This window comes from Ixodes scapularis, unplaced genomic scaffold, assembly GCF_016920785.2.
Source record: "Ixodes scapularis isolate PalLabHiFi unplaced genomic scaffold, ASM1692078v2 PGA_scaffold5__190_contigs__length_132052651, whole genome shotgun sequence".
Lineage (NCBI taxonomy): Eukaryota > Metazoa > Arthropoda > Arachnida > Ixodida > Ixodidae > Ixodes > Ixodes scapularis.
The window spans coordinates 39746993-39761429 of NW_024609880.1; the positions used below are offsets into that span (position 1 = coordinate 39746993).

The window sequence follows — 14437 nt, forward strand, 5'->3', positions numbered from 1 at the left end:
ACCGTACCTAAGACTCGGCCTCACGGAAACGAACAAGCTCAACTGTCTCATCAAAAAATCCTACAAGAGAGCACTCGGCATCCCGGACACCACCTCAAACGAGAAGCTTGCGACTTTAGGTCTGCACAACACGGTTGAGGAGATCATAGAACTTCAGCGTGTTTCGCAGCTGGAAAGGCTAACGAAGAGTGCCACGGGCCGCCACATCTTGGCCAGCCTTGGAATCCGCTACGAGAGGCAAACGTGGGAGAAGGCTGACGTCCCTAGGCGGGTCAGGGAAGCCCTCGTCATTCCAAACATCCCAAAGCACATGCACCCGACGCATCACGCGGAACGGAGAGCGGAGAGAGTCAAGGCGCTGCAGAAACGCCTAAGCATCGCGGAGGGCGTCCTCTATACGGACGCTGCTAAAGCCGGCGGGGGCGCCATGGTCGCAAAAGCGGTAAACCAACAAGGAGAAGTGATCTCGAGCTGCAGTATCAAGATGTCGGAACCGGGAGCAGCGGAGGAGGTGGCCATCGCCCTCGCGATCCAAGTCCGGGGGGCACGCATCGTCGTCAGCGACTCGAAGCAAGGCATCTGGCAGTTCGCCAAAGGAAGATTCTATACAGCCGCGCTCAAGGTCTTGGGCGACCCCAATAAGACGTCAACGAGAGTACAGCTCATCTGGACGCCGGCGCACTCGTCGATTTCCGGCAACGAGAAGGCACACGGCGCGGCCCGAGAACTCGCTCACCGGGCCGGGGAACCGCTGAACCCTTCTCTGGCCTTTTTATTTGGGGGGGGGGGGGGGGGGGGCCTACCGAAAAAAAAAGGCCAGAGAAGGGTTCAGCGGCAGGGGTGACAGGCTGGTCACGTTCAGGAATATTCTCGAAAACTACACTGGCGAGAGCTTACGCTATCCACCCGCGCACCCCTCGCTGGACAAGAGGACGTCGGTGGCTTGGCGCCGTCTCCAGACGGGCTCCCTCCCAAGCCCCTCCCTACTCAATAAATGGTACCCCGACAAGTACAAGCCAAACAGCAAGCTCTGCGGCGGCCACGCCAACCTCCGACACATGGTGTGGGAGTGCAGCAGGATCGACCGCAAGTCCCACCCTCTACTGGAGAAGATCGACAACCAGGAGAGCTGGGAAACCCTACTGCTCTGCTCCGACCCCTCCGTGCAGAACCAACTAGTCCAGCTGGCTGAAGACGCCCCCAAAACCCAGAGGGTTCAGGCCGCCGTCTGAGGGGTGGCTGGCGGGGCGACCCTAGGGGTCTCCCGTTCAGTCATTAACCCATGCTTGCGCAAATAAATTTTGTTTACTACTACTACTACTACCCGTTCTTGAACGGAAGTCCGTTCCCAGTGTTTACAAACCACCACTCGCTGTACTGGCTCGCGAATCCGAAAGAGCTCTCAAAACGCCTCGCCCTGTGGAGTCTACAACTAGAGGAGTTTGATGTGACTGTGGTGTACAACTATAGCCGAAAGCACAGTGACTCCGATTGTCTATCCAGGACCCCTTCGAAGGTGGTGCAGCCTGCATTGGAGACGACGACGACGAGTGTTTTCTTGGCACACCGGATATAGTGAACATAGTAGCACTCCAAAGAGATGATCCTGAACTGCGAGTACTCATCGAGCATAAGGACAAGAAACTGTGGTTCCCTTCATTTTTATAGGAACACTGAAAACCTTCTCCATCCATTAAGGTGTGCTGTAGAAAGAGAACTTTAGCGAAAACAACACCGTACCCAGGTAGCACACTTTCTTGGGCCAGCTTGGGACAATATGGGTGCTTGATTGCAGTAAGCTGGCCCAGTATCGCCCAATGAATACGATTGTCCGGCGGCCTGGCACTTCATTGTATTTGCTGGCCCAATGTTTCCATGCTACAGCCAGGGAAGGGCTTCCTTGGCTGGAGCTCGCATTTTCCCGGCCAGGGCCGGCCGATATAGACAGACCACTGCCAGGAAGTGCGTTTCCTTGGCTGGAGCTCGCATTTTCCCGGCCAGGGTCGGCCAATTTAGACAGACCACTTCCAGGAAGTGCGTTTCCTTGGCTGGAGCTCGCATTTCCCCAGCTAGGGCCGACCGATATAGACAGACCACTGCCAGGAAGTGCGTTTCCTTGGCTGGAGCTCGCATTTTCCGAGCCGATATACACAGACCACTGCCAGGATTCTCAGCCGGCCCTGGCCGGGAAAATGCAAGCTCCAGCCAAGCAAGAGCACATCCTGGCAGTGGTCTGTCTATATTCGCCGGCCCTGGCCAGGAAAGTGCGAGCTCCAGCCAAGGAAGCGCACATCCTGGCAGTGGTCTGTCTATATCGACCGGCCCTGGCCGGGAAAATGCGAGCTCACCAGAGTCGGACGTCCCCTCTTTTCTTCATCAAAGCACACGAACCCACAGTGCCGTGGAAGGTGAGCATGTCTTTGAGGGCTCGCCCATTGGTTTGTTTGGATCCGTCCACTTTCTTCCTTGGTTCCACAGGTGAACCCCAGTTCGGCGTTGGCCGCGTTGTTCGGCGCATTCAAGAATATGATGGTCGGTGTCGGCCTGCTCGCCGCAAGCCTGGCTGTCGGGGTCAGCGTTCCACCGTATCCTGCGCATTGTGAATACTTTAAAAGTATTTTTTTTAGGTTTATTGTTTCCTATTTGATCTTATCGCTTTCATCTACAGCTGCTTGCGCCCAGGTCGGAACAAACGTTGGTTATTATCGTCTTCTTGAGTTACAATGTGCATGTCAAGCTAAAATGTCTGAAATAAGTTTCTAATAACGTTTTAGCTGCATTTTTCATTCATTTAGTCATTTGGGCGTGTAAAGGGTTGATTGGCAAAGGAGTTTGGGCTGAAAGATCTGACGGGTTGAAGGGCTGTGGGGCTGACGGGTTTTCTGTGGGGTATCTCCAAAGGGTTTTTCTGTAGGGTATTCATGACGGGTTTTGAAGTCCTGTGAGTTCTATAATCCTTCAAGGCTGATGGGCCCTTTAGAGGTATTTTTAATAGTGCCCTTTCATCGAGTTTATCATCCTCCGGCACGGCGCTCCCGAAGTTCTCATTACAAACTGCGATTCACCGTTCATGGCCCAGCGAACGCAAGATATCTTTCGTCTCAGTAGCACCGGCCAATGCCAAACCACTGTGTACCATCCGCAGACAAATGCACTAACAGAACAACTAAACAAAACTATCGCAGGCATGATTTCGATGTACGTCGACGTAGAGCACAAGGCGTAGGTCAAGGAACCCTGCGTCGCGTTTGTCTACAACACTGCGGTGTAAGAGACCACAGAAGTTACACCGTTTCAGTTGGTGCAAGGCTGAAAGGTAAAAACTATGCTCGACTCGATGCTGCCCCACAAACCAGCTGACAACGGGAGCCACGACGCCCAGGGCGTTGCTCAACGAGCCGAAGAAGTTCGCCAGCTTAGACGACTCCGCATTCAAGATCAACAACGTGTCGACGCTGCCCGGTACAAACTTTGTCAGATCGACGTTCACTTCAAGCCCGGAGCCCGCGTGTGCCTCTGGACCCCGACACGACCAATGTAGCGATGCAGGTGAATTGATTCATCATAAAAAAACTGGTAGCAGCGGGCAAAACATAAGCACACAACGAGATGAATAAACAGGACGAACGCCGGCGCTCGTCCTGTCCAATCCTGCCGTTGTGTATATTTTGCGTGCTGCTACCAGTTTGTAATCCACCTACGACGACACGTCTAAGGAGGAAACTCCTGAAGCACTACTTCGTACCCTAAAAGGTGCTTCGTCGACTCTGAGATATGAACTGCGAGGTGATGCTTAACGGAACAAGAGCATTATCACGCTGTCCACCACAACCTGAAGTTGTCCACGTCGTGCACCTCAAGCGATAGGACTGTGAACTGTGATCCTGCGCTACGCTTGATGGCACTCTTTTGTTCGACTTGTTCTGTTTTGTTTCCTTGCATGTTGCTTCGAGACAATTAATTTTTAAAGCAGGGAGTAATTCCACACGCCTCTCCGTACAAGCGCGCCTGTGGCCGAATGGTTATCGTCCTTGGCTCGCGCGCAAAGGGCCGAGGTTCGATGCCTGGGAGCGAATGCACCTTTTAGTGTTCTTTTATAGATCTCTCCTACTGATGAATTCAAAAACCCTGTTGCCTACTCGAGGTCCGAATGGTCTACGCGCCGAACCTTGTCGCCGATTGTTCCAGAAAGAAGCCCAGGCGTGTACATAAGTTGTACCGCGTAGCGAGCCGGAGTCAGTCTCTCCCAAGCGCTTGATCATATAAGACGAAAGCCTTGTCTCATAGTCAGTCGACCTTTAGAAAATATGTCGTCGACACGAAAGGTATTAAAACCTTTGTACCGTAGAAACGACGCCAAAAGTGCGTCTTCAGAGAGCGCGCTGTCTTCGGAGGTTCGCTATCCCCGAGACCACAGGCGACGCCACGATCCGACTGAGCCATTCAAAAGGCGCCAAAAGTGCCACGTCAGAGAGCGCACTGTCTTCGGAGGTTCCATATCATGTTTACGCGACCACTCAGGCAAGTTAGAGGCAATAAATTTAAGATGCATGACAAAGCGAATTAAAACGAATCTAGTGAATTAAGTAAATTACGTGTCTGTCTTTAATGTATCGGCGCGTGGGTATTTCTCCTCAAGTCGTCTTAGCGATAACATAGGATACCTTGTAATTTTTATTTTGGCACAAGTTCGCCCCTATTATATATTTAGTTTATTCCGTGCTCTCCTGCCTCATCGTGAGTTATTCGGGACAATATATATATATATATATATTCATATTCTTTACATCTGTATATCGAAATCCACACCTAATAAGAAAGTTCAGGGTCGCCGCACACCAGCGGCTACCCTGAACTCGGTAGCCTCTGAAATTGTACCTCCGAAGATAGCCAAGATGAATAAATAATATTCAATTCAATACTATTCTATTTTATTATCCTGTTAGGGTGATGTTTTTAAAAAATGGTTACATGAAACACAAGTAAGTAATCAATAGCATCATCCTAGGTTTTTAACATAAATGCATGAACGTTTGTAAAAGACATTTCCCAGCCGGACATTACAAATTCTTGGATGTTCCATCACGACCACACTCTCCGTCACATCGCCATTTTGAAAAGCGAAGCTGGGACCAAAAAGTCATTCCAGAATTGCCAGAGTCCCCATCTTCGGAACAAAAGAGTTGGAATGACTTGTTTTCCACCAAGCTGAAATTCTTCCCAAAATGTCGTCATATGAGAACCGTCTACGAAAATCCAAAACGTCCTAACGCAGCAATCGCTGCCGAACGACCTTTTTCTAACCCCGGAAACGGGGGAAACAAAGGGACAGGACTAAACGAATCTTCCCGTAATCACCAAGTAGTAGCTGAAGACCCTTTCACTTGAAGACGTTCACCACTGCTAGTGGGAGCTGGAACAGTAGTGGATTTTCAAGAAGACTACTTTGAAGAAAATTGTGTTTATTTGTAGTTGAGCTATTCCTAAAAAAAGTGCATTGGGTGCGTGCGACACATTAAAAGGGCCGTGCCACCTCGCCTTGACAGCGAGTTGACAGCGCCCACAATAACAAGCGTCCACATAACGTATAGCGAAGCGCTCCCCGCTTCGGTTTCTAAAAGCAACCGCGGCGTTTTGACCTCGTCTGCGCCTTGCCGCGGCCGTGCTTCTCGAATATCGCTACGGAGTAAGGATTTGGCACTTCGACATTTGAAAAACGCTTCCATGTCTACCGTTGCTTTTTATGTGTTTTTACGCAATTCAACTTGCAGGAGTTGCTCGGGAGCTCGGTTTCAAAGGCGTCCCCCGCAGCTGTAAGCGGCAACGACTGCAACGCGTCGACATTTCGTTGTTGTTGTTCGTTTTCATTAATCTGCGCTCGGATATGCCTCTACCCATTGTGTTTGACTTCCCGGAAAACACTAAGGGACGAGCATTTCAAGTTGCCAGTAATTCATAAATGTATTTGCGAAGTCTTTTTCGCTCCTCTTTTTATCAGATTGTTCGTCGCTCGCTGGGGGATCGAGTAGACGTACTGGGATTGATACGAACGCTGCTGTTTTCCCTAACGCGCGAAGTGAATCTGTGCTCTCAATTTCTGTGTCTCGTGAAAAAATAAAAATAAAATGAAGTTAGAAAAATTATGGTTTCGAACTTGTGTTTATTTAAAAGGACGTTGATTAAAACTGAGGTCGGCTCTTACACACTACGTTTACGAGAAATTATTTTGCTAGGAGCCACGCCGGGGCGCTACTGTCTTGTCACACGCTTCTGATAGCCCAAGCCTTATCACCTATTAGTGGGACTGTTCTATAGTGAAATTTCAACTCGAATCGAATTCGAATTGAGTAGTGCCAATTGGTGCCCAAAACGTTTGGTGTAGAAATGGAACAAATAGCAAATATTTGCAATATTCACAGAACTAAAAAAAAGTCTCATAGGTGAGGAAACACATTTACGTGCATATTTTCCTGCAAGGCACAAGAAACAAAAATAAAAAAGCACAAGAAAAAAAAAGCAGTGTTAACGATTACACTCAAATTACAAACTTAATACAGCTGGCGGATGTTTTCACCCATCCTCGTGTGATATGAAGCGTTCTGGATGAGTGAACGGACACATGAACCGTTTGAATCGAGGCACGTCTTGCCCTTGAACCTCGCGCGACGCCGCGCAGAACAACGAGTTAGAAGAACAGCTCGGTATAAGAATCGCTCTGATTTGTATTTTTATAACCGATGCCACACGATAAAAATAATGTCAGTTTCATCGACTGACATTAAATGAATGAGCTCAGAACCCTGACTAGTGGCGTAGCACGCGCACCGCGCTGCGCCAAGAGTGCTGCGCGCTGATTCGCCGATAAGGTAAAGCCAGTCAATGGAACTGGCATTAAATTTTACCATCTGGCAAGAGAATAAGAACTTTAGAGATCTACTTTCCCTGAAAGCACATGGGAACGCCAATCGCAGCAATCAGCAGAAAGAACATGGGGAATGACCTGTCTCAATGTATGTGTTGACTTTAAAAAAAACATTTTCTCGGTGATGAATGGGATTTATCCAATGGAAATGCGCTAACATTGGTACTTCCCCACGCCTTTCCACTTCTTTAGAACCCCTTGCCATTCATTTATCACCGCGTTTCTGTAGTTTAATAATGCATTTCTCCTTCGTCCTCCGCTGTACGCTACCGTCGCTTTGCCTCTGAGGCAGCAGCCAAACGACGCCTACGCTCTTCTTCTGTCCCGGCCTGACAACGCCGACGCGTGTCCTCGGCTTTCCGCCGTCGTCGCTCTTGGATACGGTCAGCCATATCACTCATGGAAAGAACCACGTCCATCGCAGGAGCGGCAACTGAGCTGGGCGTCATTCCAACGCGGCCCGGCGCCTGCTCACCTCTGGCTCCGCGCCAGCTCTGCGACGCTGGTATTGGTAGAAACGCGCTGACGTCAGTACGCGTTACCCTCTTCCTATCGCCCCTCCGCCGTGGTAAAAGGTTGCACGATAACTCCTCACCACCCCACTCCACTTAATTAAAGTTCAGTTGACAGTCAGCGCTTGTCCTGTTTGCACTTCCTTTAGTTCCCGTTTACTGTGCGCTGTTTGCCTTTTGGTCAGTATGAACCATCTAACCCACATGGCCACCCTTGTTCACCCCACTCCCCTTGCGACGTCACACACGGCGCTGAGAAACAGACGCACGGACTGACACCGGCGGGTTTTCGTGACAACAAGAGTTGTAATGCTAACGCAATATATGGAGTCTGCGCTGTGGCACCGGGCATGGTGAAACGTCATGTGCAAGGAGTGCAATAGTTCAGATTATTTTTTGATGTAAACATATTTCCAGCCTCTTCATTTGTTATGCTGTGTCCGTAGATTGCTGCGATATCATTTTCCAAAATCATTACGGGGAAGTAGACACTCCAGGTTTCTTAGACTGTTATTTGTCATCCATGGAGAACAGGGTTTTAGTCCACAGAGCTGGATCCAGGTGACGCAAGATCCTTGATTTAAAAATGACGACGTTCTTGGTTTTCGTGCTTTCGTCGACGGAGGAAAAAAGCTATAGGACCCTGACTGCTTCGTTCGAAAAAGACATGAGGCAAAGTACCCTGTCGAGATTGTTCGTTAGTCAAGGATGCTGAATGCAGGTTTGGTCTTGATTCAAAACAGGCCTGCGAGGTCTATTTCACTACAATAACCGACTTCCCAAAGGAGTCCAATTCTCGGCAGCAGTACTGACAATCGATGTATCGAATTATTAAAAAACTCCGATACTAGGAATTCGAAAGGTAATCGAATTATGCGGACAATCATTATTTGATGCGAGTTCGAAACTCGAGTATCCTTACGCCCCTACTTTTCAAACACACATCTAATGACTAATCAGGACTTCTTTCGCATGAGCGCTGCAGCCATGGTAGGTGCACCCATTCTGACTGCACTGATAGCAGGTACAGCCAGACTGGTTCCTAAAACATATCAATAAAATGTAATTTTTTTTATTACACAGCACTAAAAATAACACAAAATTTTACACAGTCCTAAGAAAGCACGTGGATGCTTGTTTACGGGTCCTGACCAACAATTGAGTTCTTCAATTAAAAACAACATTTTACCAATAAGACAATCCGACCAATCAAGTTGCATAGTTGATGTTGCAAAACTAAACATGCGTTCCATATTATAAATAAAGTTTGCGCGATCATTAGACTTATTGATACATTACCCAAGCATCGAGAAGAATGCTGACGATGTATGTTTACGCGGCGCACACGCTCGCCTTTCCCGTAAAAAAATATTTGAAATAGATAATCGAAATGAGGCACTGACGAACGCGCGTGACAGATGAAATTTGTTTTACGCTTCTGGTTTAGAGCATTTACTACTGCAAACTACAGCACGCGCTGCGCGTGTTTCTACACTCGCGGCAAGCTCTTTTGTGCTGGGTAATTTAGCAAAAATATCTATCCGATTGCGGATGGAAAACCAGCAGAATTTTATTATACGTCCTGATATGTAAGTCGATTCCCTTTAAAGAAAAAGGTATCTGCGGATGCCGGCATTTTTAGGAGGATGATGGCTGTGGTTGTAGTGCGGGCGTGCCACAGAACTGCCATTTGCACACATCAGAATTGCAAGAAACATGTGCATACGTTTTTCGCGAAATACTACCGTAATTACATATTTGTAATTAGGGTAATCTTTGCTCTGATTGCGAATTTGTTCATGCTCGTCGGCGCGGACAAGCCGACATTTACTGAAGGTCAAACGTTGATATTTATGTCGTTGGTAACAATGGAGAACTAAGCTGGCATCACGGATGGTCGGTTGGCTTCATGGGCGTCGACCACTAAGAGGAAACGTTGCAAATAATAGGGACGGGTATAATTGGAAAACACACGGGGCAGAGAAAGGCAGGTGAGTATGCAAGGTCGGCAGCTAAAACAACCGGAAGGCAAGGCGCCAGGCTGCATTCTATTAACGTTCAGGCGAGACTTACAGTGGCAGAAACACAAACTTGATCGAAATAAAAATTGGAAAGTGGGCCGGTTGAAATATATGTTTGTTACGTGTACGAGTTATGTAATCTTTATTAACCCACTCGCCAAATATGTCATTAAAATATAAATGTGACACAGAGAACTATCCAGGAATCAATCAAAGCGCATAGGAACCTTGGAATATTCACACAGGGCAGAACACTACTTAGAATGGTAGATTTGATAATGATAATATGCCATAGTTATGACACAGGACACCAAGTACGATATACATAATAACTCAAAGGAATTTCACATAGTTACAGAGACGAGAAACATGGAACAACCAATAGTAATGGTGACGATGATAGTCCATTATGAGTAGTTATGTGGTTAAGACAACCCGCTTTTAGATGCAATCTTCTTTCGGGCGGGTCGGCTGTAATTCCTCCGCCGGCCTGATTTGGCCCACGGGCCGGGATTTGGAGAACCCTGGTGTAGACTATGTCGGGCGTGCGATGTGCGTGCGTTAGGATTTGTTATTCTTACATAAAACGTTTTTTTTTTTTTTGTGGCTTTCGATGCGCTGCATGCAAGATGCGTTCATGCGCGTCTTGATGCAGCGTTATCAAAATGATCGAGGTCTAAATATATTCATGACTGGTACCGTCGCCAAATAACGTAAGGAGCTATACGCCTTGTCATCCGGGAATCGGCGGCGTGCACCGATGGAGGTCAGCTACCTGAGGCTCCCTTGAGTGAGGCTTAGTCTAAGTGTTTGCGCTTCCGCTCGCCTCCTCCTCGTTGCAGCGAGCAGGGTGTTAGCCAGCTTTCCTTGCTGTAATTCGCTCGTTTCAGGCACACCTTAAAAGTGTTGATATTTAACATGTTTATTCGTTAATACTTTTTCTACACGTTATGTTGTGATATTCGTCCTATTAGTTGGTAGTTTTGTGTTTTCCGGTTTGTTACCTTGTCGTCACTCTTTTGCTATCTGCATAAAATGTCATTTGATCCCCCTCATGTAATGTATTTCAATCGAAATGCCTGTGAGGTATAGTAAGCTAAACTAAACAAAACAAAACAAAACTAAACTAAAGTGTATGATCGGGTGGGACTGCATACTCGCATATGGCTGCAGATGTTCTTTGCCCATACGATGAGTGGTGCAATAGATAAACTGTTCGTGTAACCGCTCTTTCTGAGGTCCCCGAAGCCGGGTAGCCGCTTATGTTTTCTGTTCGCTCAGACGAGCGACTTCCACTGGTGCAAGAGTGTTGCTTTGCCGCATTGTTGTGGATAATTAGAGAGGGTACCCCCTCCCAATGGCCAAACCCAAACATTAAACAAAAAGCACAATTCTTTGGTCATAAGTATGAAAATTATCTTACAACCTAGAGCCAAACCCCCCCCCCCCCTCAAAAAAAACAAAAAAAAAACAAAAAAAAAAAAAACCCAATGTATAACCTAATTTCATATTCTTTAGCCAGGGCCTGAGTATTTTGGTCCTGATTGCCTAAGAAATACAAAACCTTGGTCTTACTGCCTAGTTTAGGGTTATTACATGAATTCTTTAGAGATAAGCCATACAAAAACGGCCCATGAATGTACATGGAAAGCTTTATGGTGATCTATTACCGTCTGTGGTCTTCATATGGTCAGCTTAAAAAAAACTAGAACAAGCTATATCCAGCGATTCGCGACTCCAACTGTCTGGAGGGGGTACCACTCTTTTTCCATAATGGGGGATATAACGTGTGGATTCGAGATTCATGATGGTATGGTAGTCGCTGAGCCTGTCTAGTGTGCTGGCTCTACTGAGCAACACAAATCATTCACGCTTCTACGAGAAAGCTGGAGGTGTACGGAGGCAAATCACCTGTTTCTCCCCAAGTAAAGATGTTTTAGCGCAATGCTGACGACGTGACAAAGTTTTAGTTAGTTGCAAAACTGAAACTAACTTCTACATCCGAGTCAACATTTCAGTATGGATGTTAATTTCGGTTTAACTGGTACCTCAAAATGTGTTCCATATTGTAATCATTGTGCTAATACCACTGTTCAGGAAGCATATATTTTTTTGTTTATGACCTATTAGGCACTTACGCTTGAATCGGCGCTGAATGTAGTACATATTTTTCCTTGGTTGCTTTTTTAGTAGTATAATTTTCTTGCAAAATATTAAAAGATTGAACTTTAAATGAGTTCTTGGGTATAGATATGATTTTTTTTGGTTCTAGAATTATTCAAAACACAAAAATAACAAAAAACGATTGAAAAATTTTTACAAATATTTCTCTGATTTAACAGTTTAAAATGCTTCCGAAAAACGTATAAAGTAGGAAAGGGTATCTCCTTGACATAGAAAAAGCAAAAATAAAAAAAAAGAAAAAAAGAATGACAAGAAAAAATGTGCGTTTTAAGGGAACGCGTTGCGCGTATATTCAGTCCTAGGCAGTGTCTCGATACTTGTATCACGATGCTATAAATCATTACTTCTTCGCTAAGTTTTAACTGTAACTCGATGTATTTTTTGAAGTAACTGTAACAATAATAAAAAAAAAACATTTTGAAAAAGTAGCTAAAATGTATCTGCATAGATACAGATACTTTTGGAGAAAAAAAAAAGACCCTATTTTGTGAATACTAGTGTGGGTTCGACATTGTGAAGACGTGAACAAATAAATCAAGAACTCAAACCGAGTATGTGAGAAAACGTTTTATTGATTTATAGAAGATGGAGGGAACGATGATAATGGTGCAGGGGAACATACACCGACGATTTATGCTGGAGTAGGGTCGGTTAGAAGTTAGATCGATCGAGTGGGGTCGGGTGGAGGGTATAGGAAGAAAGTTGTGGGATGCGAGGAATAAATGTTAAGAGATAGTGTCTTCGCTGTCTCCTTCCGTATTTCACCGTCAGGCTGCTGGGCGGGTGTATTTTATATGTGTTTCTCCAGTAGAGACTCTTCTGGGAGGAAGAGTAGGCTGGACAGAGTCGTTCTTCTCTTGGTCTCTTCTTTGACGGGACGGTACGAGGCTGATAGTGTCGGGGGCCTGTCTTGCGGGTCAATGACGCTCAGTGCCGCAGTTCATTCTTTTTTGAAGTTCCTATATTCCCAAAAGAGGTGGTGATCGTCGGGCTTGGTGGGTTTCTTGCTGTGTGGGCACAAGTCCCTGTCTTGCACATAGTTAGACGGGTCGACTCTCTGGAGCTTCGTGTCTTTCCACTTGTTGAGGACGGCCGGTGTTATTGCCGCCCGACAGCCTTTCGGAAAGGCTATCGGGCGATAGCCTTTCGGAAAGGCCTCCTAGGGCTGTTCACTTTCTTCGACGAGTTTCCGACTGACTGTCTTCTTGATGCCGGCACGTCCGCATTTCATTGCGGCGACCTAGTAGTAGCTTTCGCCTGGTGCCGTCACCAGGATACCGTCTTGTGGGCTATTGCCAGGCCAGAGGTTTCAATGGAGGAGCTCCCTTGGGGAGTCGTCTGCGGTGGCGTTTCTCGCCTCACGTCGTCCGCTTCATCTCATTTCCAGTTCTAGGGCCAGTTGGAATATTAGTCTGATCATTCGATTTGTCTCTAGCTGCGTCCTACAGGCTCTCACGACGTCTTGTGTGTCGGTGAATATTCAAAGTGTGGTTCCGTTGTCGGCCTTGTTTCCCACTTCGCGTGCTGCTTCTAGCACAGCTTCGGCTTCTGCTTCTACGGCGGAATCGTATCCTATAGTAGAGAGTTTCGTTCTTGCAGCTTCCTTTTTTGATTGTCGTCATTAAGCCTGATCTTGAGTTCTGCTTTCTTGCCCTTGAGATCTGTACAGCTGCATTTGCGGGATGTTGAAGCTCTCGTCGTCTGCCGGCCGGGCATGGTCACTTGTTCAGTATTGCTGCTGGTACGTTGGCTAGGCATGTTGTGTCATTGTTTTGCCGTGTTGTGCCAGTGCTTGCACAATCATTTACATTTGTTGTTGAATTTGTTGCTGCATGCCAAGGTGGAGCTGTGGCATTGCTTCCTGCTGCTGTTCCTCGAGAAGTTCTAGCTGGTCATGTACGCTTTTAGTTTATGTGTGGCCCCTTTGGGTCTTTGGTTGTTTGAGGTTGCTTTCGCTGTTGCTGGTGCTGCTGCTGGTGCTGCTGTTGGTGATGCTTTTTCTGATGCTCTTGTAGGTGCTTCCGTGGATAGGCGATGACCGGGAGAGTTTTAGTGTTAGAGTTCTCGGTCGCTGTCACCCTCCGTTCTGTTTCAGCCTGTCTTCGCTCCATATCTGTCGCAGTCGCTGCCGCTGCTGCCGCAGCTACAGCTGCTGCTTTTACTCCAGCCTGTTTGCTTCGTCACCTCTTTTCTTCTTTGTCTTGTTCTCTCCGTTCCTCTTCGTGTCTTAACGTGAGTTTGACGCATTCGACTATGCGTTCGAGTTACAACATGGCTTGGGCCGGGAGTTTGGCCGTGTTGTTCTTTCCGCCGTCGCGTGGTAAGCGGGATTTGCTTTGCAATTCTATATTTTGGGGGTTGGTTTGTAGTACCTGGCTGTACAACGTAACTTTTCGCACGGAGGTTGCGTGCTGTTTGACGATGTATGGGCACTACTTTTCTGTATAAAGCTGTAAAGCGGAATGAAACTATTTTTATCGCGTAGTTGCTTGTTATAATTCGGGTTCGGCTGTTTTCCTTTTCCGCCGCCACAAATACGTGTCACCTGTGCTTCGCCCCCTCCGCGTGGTTTCGGTGAGGCCGCATCTGTTGCTGCCGCAGTGAAGGTGGATCTACCTGCAGATGCTCTCTTTTGCAAGTACTTGTCCGCTTGCGTCTTGGATGGACAGCTGGCTTCAAGCGCCATGTGGCCTCTGACTCTGCAGTTGGCGCATAACTTTTCTCTGCACGGTTCGTTGTCGGGGTGCGTCTCGCCGCACTGTTTGCACCGCTGTCTCCGGGTGCAGACCATCGCCTTG

The 14437-nt window shown here is 47.2% G+C and overlaps 1 pseudogene; it reads left to right on the top strand.

Annotated features, from left to right (window-relative positions):
• Positions 1-310: 310 nt before the first annotated feature.
• Positions 311-14437, top strand: part of LOC115322560 — a 30202-nt pseudogene continuing 16075 nt past the window's right edge.